At 48.0% G+C, this 19942-nt stretch overlaps 1 protein-coding gene across 8 annotated transcripts in view; it reads left to right on the top strand.

The window, feature by feature from the left end:
* The window catches only part of LOC112987945 (USP6 N-terminal-like protein), a 101385-nt gene that overhangs the window by 24488 nt on the left and 56955 nt on the right, over positions 1–19942 (top strand). Inside the window, exon 1 of one of the 8 annotated variants that reach the window (XM_064513195.1) lies at positions 15721–15799. The exons of the other annotated variants lie outside the window; for them this stretch is intronic. The gene's annotated coding sequence lies outside the window, so the exon portion shown is untranslated. Of the gene's footprint in view, positions 1–15720; positions 15800–19942 lie in introns of those variants that run through there. 8 annotated transcript variants of the gene reach the window in all.

Raw genomic sequence — 19942 nt, 5'->3', positions numbered from 1 at the left:
CCTCAATGCTGCTGGAGTCCCCAGAGTCACTTTGCAGAAACATGGGAGCAGTTTTTCCTTTTAGAGTAGGTCTCATATTCAAAGCTTTGGGCAGAAAGACTCCTTTTGTAGTGCTTACGCTTGGCCAAAGTGTGAGTTTCTGCCAGTGTGATGCTTGTGGGGTTTTTTTGTTTGTTTTTTGGCCAGGTTTCAGCTAAGAGCATGCCAAGTTCAGTTTTAAGCTGGACTTCAACATAAAGCCAGTTCCATTAAGCATATGAAATGTGAAGTTTTTAGCAGCGTAATGAACTGCTGCATGTTTCTGAATAGCATCCTGTGTGTTAAATCTGTTTCTTCCCTTCCAGCCGAAGGCCTACTTTTTCCCCTTGCGTTGCTCCAGAAGTAGCAGGTTGTTAATAGGTTCTGTACGCATGCGCGTTTAGCAGACTTGGAAGAACTTGGCGCCGGAGATGTTTCTCTCTTTACCTGCTTTGAACTTGGAAGCCAGGCCCCATGTCGGCATTGCGTCCATCTGCAAATCTCTGCTGGTTTGTTAGGTGGAGTGTGAGAGCTACCCACCCAGTACAGCAGGTCACCACATACTCCTCAAATGCTAAATAATTACCATGACCTTGCAGCTTTTCAGCTCGTGATCCCATGCTTGGGAGATGTAAAAAGGTCCTGGTAATTATCTAGCTGATCAAGTGAGCCTGTGTTGCATGAGCTCTAACAAATGATGTGCTAATCTGCTACCGCGTGTCTACTGTGCTTGGCACAGCGATGGATGGCTGCTCTTGAAACTGGGGCTTTATATATAAAAGAAATGTGTATTTACACTTTGGGTAGTAATTGGAAGCAGAAGCACTGGGCAAAACCCTTTCCTTTGCTGCAGCCAGAAGGGTGAGGTGTGCAGCAAACCCGAGTACTTGCCATCGGCACTGGCAAAATTTCTGGGATATTTTGCAGCTTCTTAATTCATCCTTGCTTGTAATGTGCCAGAGCACAGAGTTAGGCACATGCTTCTGTGTGTTTGTAGTGTTTTGCTGCAGAAAATGAAGGGCCGGCAATGTGTGGGTCTGTCTGTTTTTTTTTTTTTCTTGGATTGAAAAAGGAGGCTTTTATTTTAGCTGATTTATTTCTGTGAGAAGACCCTCACAGCACTGCTCCTTACCTTACCAGGACATGTGAAATATGGAATTGATGTAGGCTTCATTTCTCCTTAAGCTAGGAAAGAAGACATTAAAAAAGGGGAGCAGGGGGAAACAGCAGGGAGCGAGGACCCTTGTAGAGATTAATACTCTTTTCTCAAGTCACAGTTCTCATTTCTCCTTTGAATTAGCTTTTCTCCAGTGCAACCCAAGAATTTTGCAATAAAATCCACATGTGAGAAACCAGTGGCGCTTCTTCTAGTCAAAACAGATTCAATGTGATCCAACTATTAAACGGTCATAGCAAAATGTTTTGATTAAGCAGCTAGAGGCCAAATGCATGTTGAATGAATTTGTTTCCCCCCTTTATGCTGTAATGAAGATGCCATTAAAGAAACCACACGAGAGGAGCATTTCTCAGAGTGCGTCTTCTGAGGTCATGCATTCAGAACTGCATACTCAAGTGCTTTTAATCCCAATTAAAACCTGTGGTTTTTTTGTTTTGTTTTGTTTTGAGATGCTTCTCTTCGGTTAGATTTTTGTGGAAGGGCAGCTGTAGTCTGCATGCTTGCTGTTGGCAATAGATCAACCTCACAACAGAGATAATCCTTCTCTTGCAGCCCTTGACCACTTTTCAGGCCGCTCCTGCTTGTGTCAACCCCTCTGAGAAGCTTGGTGATAGGTGTGGAAGGTACTAATTAATGTTTTTCTTCAAAATTATGCAGTGCTTGCTCATATTGACTCGGAGTATTACTCTGAGCATGCTAATGATTTTTGTTTGTGTAAGGAAAAAATGCGTTTTCTTTCCTCGCTTAACCTTGTTTCACTTAAGGTTGCCATAAGCAACTGTTCCTACAGTTTTCAAATATCAGCAAAAAATACTGATGTTCAGTCTTCAGAAGGCTTTATATGTAGATTAAACATAGGGATGTTTTAGCAAGTGACCTAACCATGTCACTGAAGCGTGATCTGGATGATTACCTGAAAAGGTCGAAGGTATAAGGTAGGAAGTTGATTATGCTGCTCTGTGCAGCCGTTCTAATTAGCGTTGTTCCAGGTGTAGGGTGGCTAAAACAGATTGAAGGTGAGTGTAGTTCATGCCATAAGTAGCCTTGAAGTTTAACTTGGTCAATTAAAAATGTAATTTTAGGAAAGGTATGTAACTGACAATTTTGTGAATACTGAGATTATTTTTGGATGAAAATGTCATTGCTACTATTTCTGCCACTGGCCTTGGACATGCTGTTCAGATCCCGGACAGGAGACCACCAGGAGTCATGTCCTTGCAGTGGTGCTTTCTTTCTCTAACTCATGTCTGGTGTTCAAGGCTGCGTTAAACAACCCTCCAAGGTTGGACTGTATTTAAGTCAGCCTATCCTCTACCCCCGTTAAGAAGCTCTCTTGGATGATTATTTAGAGTTAATGTTGAGAGAACATCTGTAAAATTAGCTCAATGCCAAGGATGCTGGCAACTTAATTCCCCCCACCCCCAAAAAAAGAAGTGTCCTGGGATGGTAGAGCTTGCTTGAGCTTTCTCCCCAAAGAGGTTTGGCCTGGCAGGGGCTCAGGCATGTTGTGAAAGACACTTTTGCTTTCCTGATGGAAACCTGTTGTGCTAAACTTTCTTTGAGTCGAGGACTTCAGGCATGGTGTTGAAAAGCCTACAAGTGTGGCCAGCTCATGTTGTCTGGGAAAAAACAGCTGTTGTTTCTGTTTGCAAGTGGTTAACCTGGAGAATCTGTCTGAAAACCTGTTTCTAGTGCTCAAGCAAAGGGTTTGGGTTTGCAGCTGGCGTACTTTTTTAAGAGCCTGTCATTATAACCTTGCCTTAACATGCAAATTATGTTGTCGAGATCATGAAAGCAGTATACTAGTACAGCTAAAAGGGCTCTTATTCCTTCAGGCTGACTTGCTACTCAGGATTGTTTCGGTTTTGTCATTCCAAGTTGACAAGCTACAGACATATAAGGCACTTCTATGCTGCTATATTTGCAACCCCACAGTGTATTGGTATCCATGAATTGGGGGGGGGGGGGGGAAGAAATGCACAAAATAATCCCCTGCTATCCTTAATAAGACTGTAAAAGCTGCAAGGATGAAGTCTAATAAAACAGTCTTGGTGTCAATGATCTAAAAGTTAGATCCATAACGCTTTAATAGCTGCACTTCAATAGTTACTGACATGAAAACATGATTTATACATTGATGTGGTACAAGCAGCCTTGTGAATTTTTAGCTGTGTAAAACTGTACTTGTAGACGTAACTATTCATGTTATTGATAGCTATTAATATATCTAATGAAAGATTGCCCTAAGCATTGGACTAAACTTGAAAAGTGCTCGTGCTTCCTCGATGCTCTGAGCTGTATTGATCTGCAAATCGGGCAGTCTCCCCCTCTTTATTGGGAAATGTGATCTTATTGAAGACAAGTCTTTTGATTAATTCCTGTTGCATGTTTTTTTCCTTCAAAATCTAGAATTACATTTTATGAAAATAATGATTATTATCTTGGTTTATCTGAATGATTGGTTTTGCCTTAGAAAGCCACAAAGGATCTTCAAAACACGCGGCTGGCCAGACTGTCTAATTCTTCTGCGTTTTTGTCTACTGGACATTAATTCTTTAGCTGTGAGTATTGCAAAGGAGAGATTCCTTTGAGAGTTGCAAACAACCTGACGCCTCTTGTCAAGATAAATGAATGCAAAGCATGGAGAAGCAATCTCTTGATCTGGCTTCAAAAAGAAAAGTTGACAATATTAAAACAAAACCTGATCTGAAACTCTGCACGTGCAGTGAATATTATTTTGCAAATAGAAGCTGTTCTTCCTGGAGTGCAGCAGCCTGTGTGGATTCTTCAGGTTTGTCTTGAGCAGCAATGAAACTGGGCATGGTCCCTTGCGCAGCGTGTTTGTGATTAGATATTGCTCGCTTTGGCTGTTAACGGTGCCAATTTAAGGCTACTTCTCTGCAGATGTAAATCATACAGTTTCATGAGGAACTTGACTGCATCATGTGACTCATAATACACATGTTCCAGGTGTAGGGTGGCTAAAACAGATTGAAGGCGAGTGTAATCCGTGCCATAAGTAGCCCTGAAGTTTAACTCTGTCCAAAATTTGGTGGCTGATGCTTAGACCTATGCAGGTCTCTGGGCCATGCTTTGTAGCTTCAAACTGATTTTTGTTGTAAACGTTAGTCAGAATAGCAGTGAAATGGATGCTCATGTGATGCTCCAAGTTTCTGAGAGATTTTTTTCCAACCCGAAGCCTGTAGGGACATCCTCCCCGCAAGAGAGACGAGGAGCTGCCAGCTTGCTTTCAGTTTAGTAAGCTTGTCCCTGAAGTAGGCTCTGGCAGAAGAGCAGACATTGCAGGGCTTGGACTCGCTGTGTATGAATTGCAGGTGCATGTTTTGCACCAGCTGCACTTAAACGCTCTGCTTGATTTGAGATATACAAAGTTACTGTATCTTCTCCCTAGAGGCTGAACTATTCACTTACCCTGGAATTGAAACAGAAAAAAACCCTACTGTTATTACCAGATTAAAAAGAGCAGTCTGCCAGCCCTTCTGATGTACAATTTACACTGCAGCCTGGAGCTGGGCTTTTTGTTAAGAGCAACTCAAATAATAATAATTAAAAAGGCAAGCAAACAGAAATAACCCTGAACAAAACAGAAACCAAAACTAACAAAGGAAGCATCTGCTGTACAGATGAACTGCTGTAGGTGAGGGAGGAAAAAAGCCACCGGAGACCTCTAAAGATTTGCTGCTTATAGCAGAAGCCTACTGTTTTGAGATGGGAGAAGCGGGTGAGTTTTGTAGTCCGCACAGCAGCCTGAAAAGTGCTGCAGCTGTTCCCACTGCAGTTTTTACTGTGTAATCCTGAGCCGGCTGATGAAGAGCGGCAGGAGATGCTGAAGTGGGATGCAGGAAGGCCATGTCTTAGCTCTGGCTTCGTTTAGGTGAATTAAAGCACACTTTGCCAGGGCAGCTTCTGTTCTGCTCTCCAGCGTAACCTCAATGAAGTGAGAAGTACGGCGAGGAGGAAAGGAAGCTGGTTGCAGCACTTGTGTTCATTTTCTGCCAGCACCGTTGAGCAGTACAAGCGCTTGTGGTAAGGTAGGAGCCCCAGGCTCTGGGCTGTTTGCCTTTATACTTGGTTTGATAAATGCTGGGGTGGGTGGGCTTGCTGGCTAGTGCGTGCTGCCAGAAAGTCTCTGGCATGAGAGAGATGCACCTGCCCCACTGACCCCTCTGCTTCCTTAAGGAAGCTGATAAGCGCGCAGTCAGGAATGAGAAATTGCCTGGCTACAGCAATTGCAGCAACCGCTGAGAGGGGCGCTTGTTGCTGCAGCAAAGCAGTTTGTTTTTCAGCCTGTCTGGGCTCGCGTGTGACAGCCAGCTTTTAGCTGTGAGGTTAGGGTTAATGCTTTCCTTAGCACAGCTTTCATTTGCCATCCCAGGCTAAGGGTGCTGGTTTACCCGTGAGCGCTGAAGGAGGAGGGCTATTTTTGCTGCTTGCTTTCCTGGCTGTCGGAAGCCCTGCTGGTACGAGGTGGGAGAAGGAACGAGAGGAAGTATTGGTTTAGCTGTGTGCCTAAAGGTTGGATGCCAAGTGCAGAGAGTGGGTCTGGCATGCCCATGGGGTGCATCGCTGGCACATGAGTCCAGCGAGCCGCAGAGAGGACAGACTGCTTGTATTGCCACTGCTGTCAGCTCTCATTTCTGCACGGCTCAGAGATCCTGGATAAACAGACCCTATTGACAGGATGTCCTGGTTTTCATGTGCTCTGTTGAGGGATTTGTCTGCCCTGAAGCACAACACATTTCTGCGTGTGCCATTCCAACAGCGCTGTTTGCAGGAGCTACGTTGATTCAGCGCAGCTCTTCCCCTCCTCTGCCTTCAAACAAAAATTCAGGAGGAATTGCGTTATGGTTTCCCAACGCTCTGAAGCGTTTGGATGCGTTATGTATGTGGGCATGGAAAAGGAGGGTTTTTTCTGTGTGTCAGCAGGGAAACGAGAGCGTTTTTGTTTGTGCATGCCTGGGAAGGCAGCGCGGTGTTCTCCAAGCGAGTGTGTGCGGTGGTGGGGAAGGTGCTGCTCTCGTAGCCAGGTGTGCTGAGAGCACCTTGTTTACCTAGACAACAAATGTGGCAACTGCAAAAGGTTTCACACCCTTTGAACTGTCTCTGCAAGCCCTGGAGGTGGCTAATGCCATGTTGTTTGTTTTCACCTCTCTACAGAGCTTGCTGATGCCACACTTATCAGGTCAGATCCTTTTTTTAAAACAAACAAACAGAAAACAGCAGCTGCTGAGAGCATCCATATTTTTCTGTTGCAACACGTTAATGCCTTAGTTGATGTACCTCCGTGGCACTTTTGTGTGGCTCGAAGGCTACAGAAGTTGATTAACCCTGCTTGGGAAGCCTTGGCTCCTTGCACTCAGGGGTACAGAGGTGAGTGACCTGATGTGAAAGTGTCTGGTTGCTCGAAGCAGCTGCCAGGAGCAGGAAGCGCATGACGAGTGCTGAGAAACAGGAAGGTTTGGTCACCAAACTGGAAGGTAGCTACAGCAGCGTGCGAAGGCTTCCTCTTGTGCGCACGCAGCTTCTGACAGCGGGGCAGCAGGCTGACAAGGTGCCTTGGCAAAGCAGCCGAGGTTTGGAGGACAAAGCGAAGAAGGGACTGCCTCCTGGAGTAAGGTTTTGTTGTTAGTTTGTTCTGGATGGTTGGTTCCCGTATGTAGAGGGATCTTTGATCTCTCTGCTCCGCGTTACTGGTGTCGCATCTGCTCCTGGTTCAAGGAAGCCAGAGATGCCCTGCATGTGAGCCAGTAACCTATTTCTGAGACCTTATTGCATACAGGCTTCTTCTGACAGAGCAGTGCTAACCTGGCACGCATCGACTTCCTCCTTGCCATGAACGTTGCTGCTGTTAACAAGAGAAGTTTTTGTGTGGAAGGAAAAACGCACCCAAAGCCATCCTGGGGTGGCCTGGCAGGCTTGCTTGTGCCTGGTTTCGTCTTGGACGCTTGCTTTGGAGTCGAGGTCTTGGCATTTCATCTGCCAGAGGACACAAGGGAAAAGGAGCAGCAATAAAGTGGCTTAAAAAAAGCTCTGTTCAGCAGTGAGACAGGGCTGTTTTTCTTTTCTTTGTGTGTGTAGTGGTTTTTACAGCCTTCCAGCATCATCTGCTGATTAATGGTTTTGGTAGGTGCTTATTGTGGGAAAGCTGTGGTGTAGCGAGGCTATCCTGGCCTATCTTAAGCTCGTCCTAATTGGTGGCATAAGAGTTGCATAAGCATGATCTGCTTGCTGCAGTGTCTCAAGATCACAGTGGTTGATGTGGCACCAATGTCTAGGCAGACGGAGATGCTTCTCACCCTCATGGATTTCCTCTGTGAATCTGTGGGCCCGTAGATCCTGAGGGCTGATGCCTTTTGTAACGGGCAGTTGGTGAGAAGGGTGGTTGTGGGCACCGGATAAATTCTGTGCAACTCATTTGGGAGCTCAGTCCTGGAGTCTGAACTGCCTTGGGGTTGATGAAGGGGAGCTGGGCTTGTTCTCATCCATGTGAAAACCTGCGGTTTCAGTTTCAGGGTGACATGCTATGGAGAAGACAGGACAGGCCGTGTGTCGCTGCTTAGGGCTACGGGCCGGAGCAAACAATGTTCCCTGTGAGTCTGCTGCCCAAGAAGGAGCAGGTTGCTGTTGCGCTCTGCAAGGACCATGAGAAGCATCCATGATCCCTCTTTGGTGTGCTCATACTGCGGAGCTCTGCAGGCAATAATCTCTTAACGTGCCATGACGCAGGGCTCAAATGTTGGGGCCCAAACCACTCTCAGCTTTGCTTGTAAAGCCAATACATGATAACTAAAGAGGCTAAGACCTGGCACATGGGCTCCAGAGAGGCTCTGTCTCATCCAGTGTCCTGTCTGGTGGCAATCAAAGTGAATCCTGAGGGAAGGAGAATGAGTTACTGGTTTTAGTAGCTGCAGATAGTCCTGCTCTCCTGCAGTTTGCCCTGTTACTTTTCAGATGCTTTCTATAGCTTGATTTTAGTAGCAGAACATGCCACAGCCCACTTGTGTTTGACACGGAAGAAGTATTTCCTCCTTTTGTTAGATGTTTTTTTTAAAATATGCTGCCTGAGGGTCTTTCACTGTGAACAATCGCTCTCCATTCCAGACATACTTTGCATGAAGCCAGTGGCTCCTGCAGGCTGTTTAGTTTCTTCCACAGTATGTAGATGCCGTTTTTGTGATGTCTGCAACTTAATATTTCACGATGATACAGTGTGTGCCTTGACTGTGCTGCTGTGGAGTGTGCTTGTAGGCCAACGCTTTGTGGACTTGAAGAATGTGAAGAGGGTTGGAACGGACCTAATCAGAGAGAAAACAGTATGATAGGAGACTTGGCTGAAAGTGTCCTGTGCTTCATTGCTTTGACTTTCTTGCTGGAGATGATGTTGAATACATGCTATGGAGGAGGAGTTTGGAAACATGCCCACGTGACTCTGTATCTATTACTTAGCAGCCGTTTTTGTTGCGCATCTTGCCTTTATTCTCTTGCTGTTAGTTTGCCAGGCTCTGTGGCTGGCACCGGTTCTGTGGCTGGGCACCCTTTGCACTGGCTGTCTTTCCAGCTAAAAACGGAGTGAGAATGATGCTTGCTAACGGCATGATCTCACTGGTTCCTCGAGAGGAGGGCAGCAGTGGGAAGCTCTCTCCGTTCAGTTAAAAGTACTGGAAACTGCACATGAACTTGTTTCAGTTTTCCAAATGCTGTAATAATAAAATATGCAGCCCTATTTCCCCCAATTGCTGCAATCGACATCCAAATACACAGAAATCAAATGCCTCCAAAGCCCAACTCACAACTTCAGTGCAAGAATGCTACTGGTTATGACAGCTTGACAGAAATAATACTGCACCTAGTGCAGTACAAACTTACTTCCCCTGTCCGAGGGCCAACGGTAAGCCTGGAGAGCGATCATGCTATGTAATAAATAGTGCACATTGCTGGTGGCTTCATTTACTCTGCTGTATGGACAGGCTCTGGGCGTGGGGGTTTTTTTGGTCTTCCCTTAGCTAGGGTTTTCTTTGTGTGCCCACGAATCTCTGCTGTGTGTGTATAGAGGTATGACTTAGTACGTTGACTTCAGAGGCCAAGGGAAAGCTGTGCCCGTTGTGAAAGAGGAGAGATCTTGCTTGAGGTTACTGATTAAGAGAGTGGGCTAGAACTTAAGCCTACAGATTTCTATTTTTATGCTGAGCCTTGTATTTTCTCTGTGCTGACTGATGTTGAAAGGATTTGGGATGCATCAATAGCATCAGAGAAGAAGCTGTCTGAGTGACTGGTTCTGGCAAAACCTTTCCTGTGTGTTTTGTCTTCTCTTTCCAATGAGATTTCTTTAAAGCTGCCCCCCTTCCCCTCCTTCGGGGGGCTGGGGCTAAATCAGCTACCTGACAGGTGCTTGGGGACGGTGAAGAGTGCTACAGAAATGCTGAAAAATTGCTCTGGTGTTATATATGAAGTGCCTATTTAAGTGATGGAGAAGATCCATAGTTACGTCGACGCACAACATTTACAGTCAGCAGTGCCATGAGGAGGACCCTTATCCGTGACCAAGGCTCCTAAATGGTAGGATGGTTAATTTAATTGCTTATGGGCCTAAGCAGAGGCCATGGCTGCCTGCCTGGCTGGGGGCTGATGGCTAGGTGGGACTCTTCCTTGCTTCTCACTTTTTTGGCTGGCGCTGTGATACCTGCCTGCACACGTGCACCACTTCACCATGTGAAACGGCGTGAATGTGGCCAACCGTTAGAAAAGGGCGACAAATGGTTTTGAGTCATTCAGGTGTCACTGAGGGATGCAAGTGTTGGGGGCGGAGGTGACAGAGATATCTCTGCGTGTGGTGAGCGCTGGTGCTTCTGTCTAGCAAAGTTTGCTGGCACGTCGGGCGACGGGGCAGGTTAGCCTCTGCATATTCCCTGCGGTTTTATGCTGGTCTTGCAGAGTTCAAAGCCTGTCCTGTTTTTGAAAAAGACTTTATAGCTTCTTTTTTTAGAGTGCCCTGCTGGCTCTATACAGGGCCACCTGTGACATTTATTTCAACAGGAGAGTAGAAGTGATCTGTGTGTACGGCAGCCAGATCCTGTTTGTTTTTTCTCCCAATTACGGAAAAATGCAGATGGTAGTTAAAAAGCTAAACTGGTATGTTACCACTGAGTTTTCCATGAAGTTTGTACTCCGTGTGCGTGCAGGATTTGTTCTTCACCTGGGACCAGAATGTGACTGCAGTGACTTCAGCAGCAGCAAAACCAGGCTGCTGTTACCTGTTCTTTGGGCTCTCTGAGTAGCTAGCAGCAGCTAAAGAGGTGCACTTGCAGGGTTATGTTTGTGCCAGTAAAGAGGCATGTTCTCCAGCAATACGGTACTTCCTTCTCTTATCCTTGCAAATGCTCTGTTTTTTGTGGCAGGCTCAATGATCTTTCAGACATGGGGCAGCAAGCTCTTGGCAAAAGATGCGTAGCCGCTATTGAGCAGCTTGTTGAGCGATGTAGTGACAGTGGGGCACCCAGGAGCGATTGAAAGGTCTTGCATCGGGCTATAGGTTAGTGGTGTTTTCCGTCTTGTCCGCTTGGCCAGCAAATCCCTTTCCATCTTGGCTTGCTGTGATGTGTCCTCCGTTTATCCCTGTCTTCCTCCTGCCATCTGGATTCAGCGATGCGGCGTGCTTGGTGTGAAGTCCTTATTTCTGGGAAGGCCCTAGCCGAGGCAGGATGTTACAGCGTGACTCCTCGCAAACAACAGTTTCCATGAGTAAGACCTCCCGAGCCACAAGTCACCGGGGGCTGCGTGCATGGCCTTGGGGAGGGCCGTGACGTGCTGGTTGCTGCTGGAGGGAGGGGAATGGGTTGAACGGCCTTTGGTTCGATACTGGTTCCCTCTCTTAGAAGCAGTGCCAAAACTTGTGGGAATCCAAGTCCGAGCCTTAACTTCAGGCAGCTTTCTTTGGTCTTTCATGCTCTTGAAGAACCACAAGGCAACACAGAACCAGAAATTTGCTGGTCAAGTTGTGCTCTGCCATGGGCATGTCCTCTTCCTGGGGGGAGGAGGAGAGAATGGACCAAAGGTGACAGACGTTGCACGTTAAACGAGGTGACTAACCAGTGGGCAACCAGGCACTAGCGCTCCAAACAGCGTGGTTGTGAGCTCCCCTTCTGCGGGGCTGTTGGTGCGGCCGTGTGCCCTCTCCATCGCAAGGTACCGCCTGGCAGATGTGGCTTTGCAAAGCAGAGTCAAATGCTGTTGAACGGCTTTCTCCTCGCCTCCTGCCTTCCTGTGGGAGAAGAGCCTGCCGAGTGCCCACCTTTGCAGCCCTGAAATCAGGGCTGCTCTGCCAGGAGCTCGGCATCCCTGAGGTGCAAACGTGTCCTGTGATCTTGGAGCAGGCTGTGCTTCCAGGGATGTTCTGAGCCAACCCTGAGGTCTTGGGTAAGAAAAAGATGAGTTCAATGAGGAAAAAGGAAACGAGAGCCATAGGTACCCGTAAAGCTCTGCAGCAGCAGCTTGCGTTTGGGCTGGAGGCTGAGCCTCTCGTGAGCGCAGGGGAGCGGGAAGCCTCGGTGCAGGTTGGGAACGGTTAGCATCCGCGGTTGTGCTGAGCGTATTATATAGCCGCTTGCCAGAGCATCTGTCAGCACCTGTGTTTACAAACAGCCTATCTCATTAGTTAGGGCAGCCAGATAACGTGGCAGGGGGCCCAGGTTTGGGTAAGCTTTTGGGCAGCTTGCTTGAAGGAGGCGGCAGAGGCGGTTGCTGAAGCATTCACAAACTTGACGGTGAGCAATGAGCAAACTCTTCCCGGTTTCCGGGTGGAGAAGGAGCTGCCTTGCTTGTTCCCGGGGAGGTGGGAAAGACCCGCGCTGCTTGGGAGCACACTGCTTCCCGTCGCGCTCCTGTGCATTAATTCTCAGCGCATCTCTGCAGTTTTTATGATGGTCAGTTTTGCCAGCTGCTGGCAGGCAGTGAGTTGGACATTCCCATAATAAATTTCTGCCTTCAAAGTTGTAACGGAGATCTCTCAGACTGCTTTTGGGGGAGGGGATAGCTTTCTCTGATTTTTTTCTTCTCCCATAATATACATGGGAAGCAAAGTGTTTTGTTGGTACTTATTTGAGACTGTAAGAGTGGCATAAAATATCAGATATCAAAATCCAGTTTATTTGCTGCATGCATGTTGCTGTGGCAATGCAGATGTCTCATGCAAGCCCCTTCGTTACGTTCGCTCTTTTTTTTGTTGTTGTTGCTTATATAAATTGTAATGTTATTCCCATATATTTAGAAGTAAGAGCACAACAGTTCAGCCTCTAAACACTTCTTCAGTCTTTGCCTTCCTTGCAAGATTGCGAGGAAGGGTGCTGGTGCCTGGTTTAACTGGATTTGTCCAGCATGACCTAAACCGATGCTTCTGCCAGACTGTACGAGCCTGTAAAATGGGGTACGTTATCTCCAAACGTGCATCGTCTTTCGTCACTCAGTATAATGAATGGTGAACACCTATTTTGAAGAGGTGTTTTTCTCTGACAGTAGTTTACTAACCTACCCTGAATGCTTGGTGATCGGAGATGTTATCTTAAGCTTTATGATTAATACTGAGGAGTCACTGTGGTATTTTGCTTGAACTTGTGTCTGCTTCTGCACTTCAAAGAGTGCAGCTCTGCTTTGTGTAAATAAAACTTTTACAAAAGTAATCATGGTTCCTCTGACGGGCTGTTGGGGAGTCGACTGTAGCCTGCGAGAATTTCCCCAAATCGTTTTCTTGTTTTCCTTTTCAAGCTTTCTCCTGTTTTTCTCCTGCTTAAAAGTAATGCTGGGGATGGTGGCAGGAGCAGGGAGAAGTCAGCAATTTCAGAGTTAACTTACCGGCTTGTCCTTGGTTAACCCTCTTTCTTATCTTTCCATAACAGTCCTGAGAGAGATGACATTGTTAGCCAGAAGAAATGTATTTCCTTTTAAGCGGAAAAACCCAGAATTGAGAGTTGCCCTGGTCAAGTACGAAGAATTCAGACGCTTGGCTCTTATCTGCTCCATCTGAGCTGTGCCTTGCTTTAAGGCTTCAACGAAAGTTAGCTGGAGCAGTGATGTAATGGAAAATTTGGGGCGACTATAACCTCGCATCCAGTATTCCCACAGGAAATCCGGGCAATGCCCTTGGCTCGCACCAGCAAGCAGTTGTCATCGTGGATATTGGACTGCAGCGGCACAAATAGATAGGAGCGCTCGTAGCCACCGTGTGCTTTGGAACATAAATTGATGCAATGACCTTTCCGGCATAGTTTAGCTGTTGCCTAATGCTCTGCGGTTGCTGGAAGCTGACGGTGTTTAGGGGATGTCCGCGTTCAGCAGATGGGCTCTCACTTCATCCGACTGCGTGAGAAACCAGCTAACCGTTTTGTGCCTCAGTTTCCCTCTTTAAGAATACCTTCTTTAAATTAAACTACCTGTCTCCTTACAAACTCGCTTCTCTGTCCAACTGGTATAAATGCTGTCATAGATGGACTTTTGGCAGTAGCATATTGAGAGCTGGCAAAAGCAGACTCCTGGCTACTTTGGAGTGAATCAAAGCATGCCTTGTTTAAATGGAAGTACGCCTCGAGTCCTTGGCGCCGGTGCCACGTTATACCCTGTCCAATCTGGTGCAGTCTCACACAGGCAGGCACAAAGTACCTTTTTGTGCATCATGTGTGGAATAGTCTATTTAACAGGGTAGGACTTGGTTTAAGTTTTATATGCTGCTCTGTTTTTTTTGCAGGAAATTTTTGCAATCGTTGAAGTTAAAGGCTTCTATTCGTAAAAGCTTAAATCTTGGAATGTGGCTCCATAACAGCATGTGGTGGGTTTTGGAAAGAAGTTTGTCCCTTAAAATTACATATAAGGGATGTTACAACCATTAGGTCATGTAACTTAAACTTTAAACTTAAACTGTTACTTTTTGCTAATGGTGCATAAGATTGCTTGTTTGTTTGAAAGCTGAGCTACCAATGTTTGTTTTATTAAAAACCAGACAAATGATAGGCCTTCCATCTTGGACAAAAGTCCCTTTTCTAAGACAGCCTCTTCGCTTCATTTTTTCAGTTATGGCTCTTTTTTTAGTGGGAGCCACTCCATTTTTTCCATCTGATCTCTGTTCCCACATGTCTCAATGTTTCCGTTCTGGAAAGGAGGAGGACACAGGTGCAGCAGACAAACTTCCAAACTCTGTGGTACAGAAAAGTGGCAAAAGTTCTGGGGCACTAAGAATGAGCAAGACAGAAACCTCCAAAACTCCTTAAACATCTACTGCCTTGCGAAGGTCCCAGAAAAGCTTGCTGCTTCATTCCTTCGCTGCTTCACGCACTAAACTATTGGAACTGAACAGTTTTGCAATAACCCAGAAGAAACGGAGAGTTTCTGTAAAGAGCACTGAATAATTTTCAAAGCAAATTGGATGTTTTACTGCTCTGATGCTGCCGCTGTGTTGTCAAAGTCTCTGACTTAAAATGGGGCATTTGAGGGTTCCTTCGCTGCAGGACCCGGTGCAAGGGGACCCCCGGCAGCCAGAGGGGCCACGCGCGCCTGGAGCCTGCCCAGTCTGTAGGGCCGTGAGAGGGGTGCCCAAACACAGCTGCTGTGGGTGAACCAAGCCTGACTTGGGCAATGGTTTTCTGTGATTGTGCTAAGTTTCTGAAGAGTGATTTTTTTTTTTCCTCCCCCCTAAGTCTTCTGGAAGCCTACTGAGAGAAAAGGGGAATGACTTTTTTTCAAGAGCAGCTGACTGCAATGCCCTGGTTGCCATGGTTTTTAAATGGAGTACTTCAGAGGAGGCACAAAAGCATCTTTAGCACTTGCAGTACGAGGAGAATGAAAGGACACGGATTATGTCAGCGCTGCGTCGCGGGCTCAAATGAATGTCATTCATTTATAGTTGGGAGATGACCCTATTTGGATCGTATTTATGGAGTGGGAGGAGAGACTGGACCTGTTTCAGCTGACTTCTGAGTCTGAAACGTACTTCCAGCCCTTGCCTAGTGACCTCACTGGCTGTGCCTGGGTAAACAGGACCGCGGGGAGGGTGTTCCCCTGTGTGTCGGTGCGGTGACGTGTCCTGCCCTTCCTGGCTGGACGCACGCTGCCAAGAGGGTTGGTTCACGCTTTGTTTCCATCCTGTATTGTACTGCACAGGGCGGGGGGGGATTAATTGTCGGAGGGCACCTGCCCTGCTGAGTTTGTAATTGGAAAGCTTTTTAAATCTCCAGCTGGTATATAATTTGCAGACCAGTTGCAGTTGAGCAGATCTGACTGAGGCATTTGACTTCGGTGCATCTGCGCTGGGCACGTTCAGCAACAGGCAGGATAAATTCTTTCTCAGCAGGACGAGCAGTGAACTAATGCTTCAAAAAAAAAAAAAAAAAAAAAAACAATCTGTCCTCACTGTGGCCGCTGTAATCCGTCTGTTGGCAGTCTCCCGCGTGTGTGCACACAGTACTTAGTAATTAATTAGAGGCCATTGCTTCCGGCGCTGGAGCCGCTTTCCCCTGGTGCTGGAGTGAGGAGGCTGTTGCCCTGCCAGAAGCGAGCTGCCTCGCTAGCTGAAGGCTGCGACCCTGTAAAGGAGCGACGAAGGTAATAGCTCGTGAAGTCTGCATGCAGCGGGAGACTTCTCTGTGCTTTCCTTCCCTCCCTAAAAGATGATGGGCAGTTGGTTTTAAGCATCACCTGCATCATGTTTTCCTGCCCCCTTCTCTTCTCAGAGCCAAGCTTATGACGAAGAGCTCCCCTTCCATCTTAAAGGGTTTTGTGTTGCGTGTTAGGGGCCTGCTGCCTCTGTGTGCCGCCTGTGTCCTCTGCTGGAAGGCTCTTACCTGTCATGGCAAACAGTTTTGGTTCTGCTGCGGCTAATACACTGTTTGTAGGTCCTGGAAAGGAGGCAGTTTCTTGGTTTTTTTTTTTTCTTGCATAGGTTTCCAGAGTCAGCAGAACAGTTTCCTTTCCAGAAAAAAGGAGGCTCAGGATTTTCTCTCTCTCTCTCTCTCTCTTTCTCTCTCTCTCTCTCTCTCTCTCTCTCTTTCTCCCCCTCTCTCTCTCTCCCTCCCTCCCTCCCTCCCTCCCTCCTTGCCTACCATGTCTTAAATGCACTGCCACTTGCTATGAAATTTGGACACCTGCAGCAGTAAAGGCATGGTTTCAGGAGCCAGGGTATACACGTTTAATAGATTTGGCGTGCTGAAGGGTTGTGCCCTCCCTTCCTCTTTGTATCTATAACTTACCTTGGGCCAGTTCTTGATCACAGCTTTAGAGAGGTTTCTGTTTGTTGAAAGGAAGGAAAAATAAACCAAGCAAGAAAGTAAGAAGGCTTTCCACTACACTGGTGAATTAGTGTCTGTAACCCTCCTCCTCTCTCCTGCAGGATGCACAGTCTCACAGCTGAGCTTTAAAGTACACAGTGAGACTTGACTCTGTTAGAGAGCTCAGCCCTCATTAGGCACCAGAGTATACACCCGGGGAGGAGATGGCTCTAAATATAAGGAGGGGCTGTCCGAATTTGCTGCTTCTGGGACGTGGTCAGCTGCAGCGCGCAGGTGCACTGAAAGCCTGGCTGCCCTGGTTCCCCCGTCGCGGCCCCACTTCTGCATTACTGGGACTTTCTGCTCCGCAGGAGCCGGTGTCTGGTACTTGCGGTTTGCAAAGACATCTGCTGGCTGTAGCAGCTTTCTTGCTTGTGGGCCGAAGTATCAAAATGATTTTAAATGCAGGTGCCTTTTTCCCCCCGCTTTCTTTTTTCCTGATTGAATTTGATGATGCCGGTCAAAGAAAAGGGTGGTGAAAATCGAGGAACTTGTGCTGCCTCTTACGTGGCTGATGCTTGCGGAGTCTGTAGTTGGTGTGTACCTCGTAGAGGTAAGGCAGCGTTCGCTTCGCTTTCCTATGACAAGCTTAGCTCTGCGGAAGTGAAAGGGAAGACAGGACAGTGATTGGGCATGGTGCTGTTGTCTTTACGGCAAGATTTTGCTTTCTTGCATAGCCCCCGAAGACTGCAGGAAAGGCACTGTATTCCTTTGTGCAGGACAGAGCCTTTCGCGTGATTATTTGCTGAACTTTAATTCTGTCATCTTAATCCGTTATCTAATAGCGAGAAGACTCCCTAAGCTTGGAAATGTATTTTATTTGCTTGGAGAGAGAAAGATTTTGTCTTAATCTGCCCAGGGAGTTCTCTCCATCCCCTGGAACGGGTTAAAAGCGGCAGCTGTGAGATGGCTCACTTGAGACTACACGTGGAGAAATTGCCCGTAGCGCGAAGCGTTAAGAAGGACAGCGTACGCCGGCCACGTGCGAGGTGAAAAGATGCTGTGCAGGCTTGAGCGACAGGAGGAAGAAATTCCTCTGGTTTGGAGCTGGTAGGGGAACGGCGGCAAAGGGAAAGCACGTGGCACGCTGCCTCTGGGAGCCTCGTGCCAGGCGGTGTTGGGGCATCACTGCGCGTAGCAGATCCGGCGGGTTGCCAGGCCCAGGGCGATGCGTCGGGTCGCCGTCAGGGCGCTCTTACCTTGCAGTAGGGCCGGAGGGTTTCGGCGTGCCGTCGGCTGTTTTGCGACTGCCTTTCTGGCTCGCCTCCAAGGCGCGTAGCTGGCTGTGCAGCGCTGGCTGGAACGAGCCTCCCCCGGACTTCCCCTCGGCTCTGCCTGTCACGCCGTGAGCGCCCGCCGGAGCAGCTTTCCACTGCCACCTCTGCCTTTGCGGAGTCCGGCGGTGCGGTCTGTGCAGGGGCTGACCAAGGGGCGGTCCATCGCTCAGCCCTCCTGCCCGGTAAGCCCACTTCTTCCAGAGCTCCCTGGGATTGAATCCCTGGGATTGAAAAAAGAGGAAAGAAAAAAAATCTTTAGTGTTTTGCATCCAGATTGATTACTACTTTTTCCTTGGTTCTGAAAGGGCAGCTTCTAGAGTTTTTTACATATCTGCAGTTTATAATTGAATTTCTTTTGGCATTTAACAGCTTTAAAAAGGCCTAAATCAGCTGCCCGCTGGAGTTGTGGTCGGATGTGCAAGAAGAGGCAGAAACTTTTGTGTCCTTCTCTTCTGAAACAGATAATGCTTCCAGCAGAAAGGCGAGCGCAGCTCTGTCCTGTAACACGAGCTACTCTATGCTTAAAACCACGGTCCTATTTTAAACCATATGGGGCAATGTTTGGGGATGCTCTTTTAATTACCTGCATGACTGTCAGCTTTGCAAGAGCACGGCCGAGCAGGCGAACCACCGGCTTTGTCGCTGTGCCACGTTGCTGGGCCGTGAGCCTGGAAAGTGGCACTTCTGCCACTGCTCTTCTCCTCTGGGAAAGGTCTTTGGGGTGGTCTTAGCCTGGTTTTCGGTGCAACACCCCATCTCTTTTTCCCTAATAGCTATTTAACCTTTTGACCTGTTGCATCCAAATTGGACAGAGTAAAAATCGGAGGAGTTGATTTCCTCTGGGAGATACAGTGCTGAGTTAGAGCTCCGGTGGAGGGAGAGGCAGGTGGGACCCGGCTGCTGCAGCCTCTGGCGCTGGGTATCCCCCCTGGAGCAGCAGCAATGTGGGTTTCCTCTTGCTCCGGCACTTGGTACAGGAGATGTGGGAAAGGAAAACGTGGGGGGCAGAGGAAATAAATCCTTAGGAAACTGGGCTTTATTAGTTAAGGTGTGCACGGAATAACTTACAGGCTGGTGACCGGGCGGGACTCGAGCTGTGCTGCTGCTGCGTGACGTCCCGGGAGCAGCCTCTGCTGGGCCTTGGCCTTGCAGCAGCAGCCCCGCAGCAGTGGGATCCCACGGGCAAGGAAGTGGAGGCAGTCACTGGCTTCCTCCTAGCCCACCCAGCCTCTTGGCTGGTCGTGCCGTAGCCTTGAGGAGTACGAGCCGTTTTCTATCCTTGTGCAAGACAAAAAGCAAAGTGCTGCAAACCACAACAGCTTCCACTCTAAAAAGACCATAAAAGGCTGCGTCCGCAGGAGCCGGGCATGGAAGCTGCTCCCACCCACATTGCTGCCGCGTGAGTCACTTGGCCGTCGCTTCGGTTCCCTCCACGTGGATGCCCGGTTGAGGATGAAGTAAGCAGCAGCCAAGGAAGGAAGGGGAACCGCTCCGTAGCGCTGTGGGGGTGCTGAGCAGAGTTGTGAAGAAGGGATCACACGCACGCGAGCGCATGTGCGTGAACTTGACCAAACTGCCAGACAGTTTTGTTTCCATTCATATTTTGTGAGGGCTTCCAGCAAATGCTGCTTGCTAATGGTTCGGGAGTATTTATAGAAAAGAATCTTCCCTGTTCTCTGAGTGTGCAGAAATCCCCAGCTTGCTTTTTGGACGCGCAGTGACTGCTGTGCGAATGCAAAGCTGGAAAACCCCCTCTGCTGCAAAAGTACTCTCTTTAAACTTTATCCCTTATCCGCGCTCTTCAAACTCGAAGCTCAGCCTTTCTCCCCCTTTCCTCACTGTTTTTCCCTCCTCCTGCTCCCTGCCCTGCTGCAGAAATAGGCAGTGCTCCAGGTGGCATTGCTGTCACCTGCGCCTCTTCCCCCCAGCACAGGTAGTGGGGAGCAAACTCGGGGCCTGGGTTTGTTTTGGTTCCTTTCCGGAGACGCCGCCCACCAGCCTCGGCGACGGTGCGCGACCGTTTTCCCTTTCCTTCCTTCCGCCTGGCTGAGGCTAGCCGGCTTTGCTGGATGACATTTGTCAGTGGGAAACTCTATAAAAAGCTCGCTTTGCTTCGACGCTGACCCAGCGGTGACGTCAGGCGG

This window comes from Dromaius novaehollandiae, chromosome 5 (genome assembly GCF_036370855.1).
Source record: "Dromaius novaehollandiae isolate bDroNov1 chromosome 5, bDroNov1.hap1, whole genome shotgun sequence".
NCBI classification, from domain to species: Eukaryota; Metazoa; Chordata; class Aves; order Casuariiformes; family Dromaiidae; genus Dromaius; species Dromaius novaehollandiae.
This window is presented reverse-complemented; position numbering and strand designations above follow the sequence as displayed.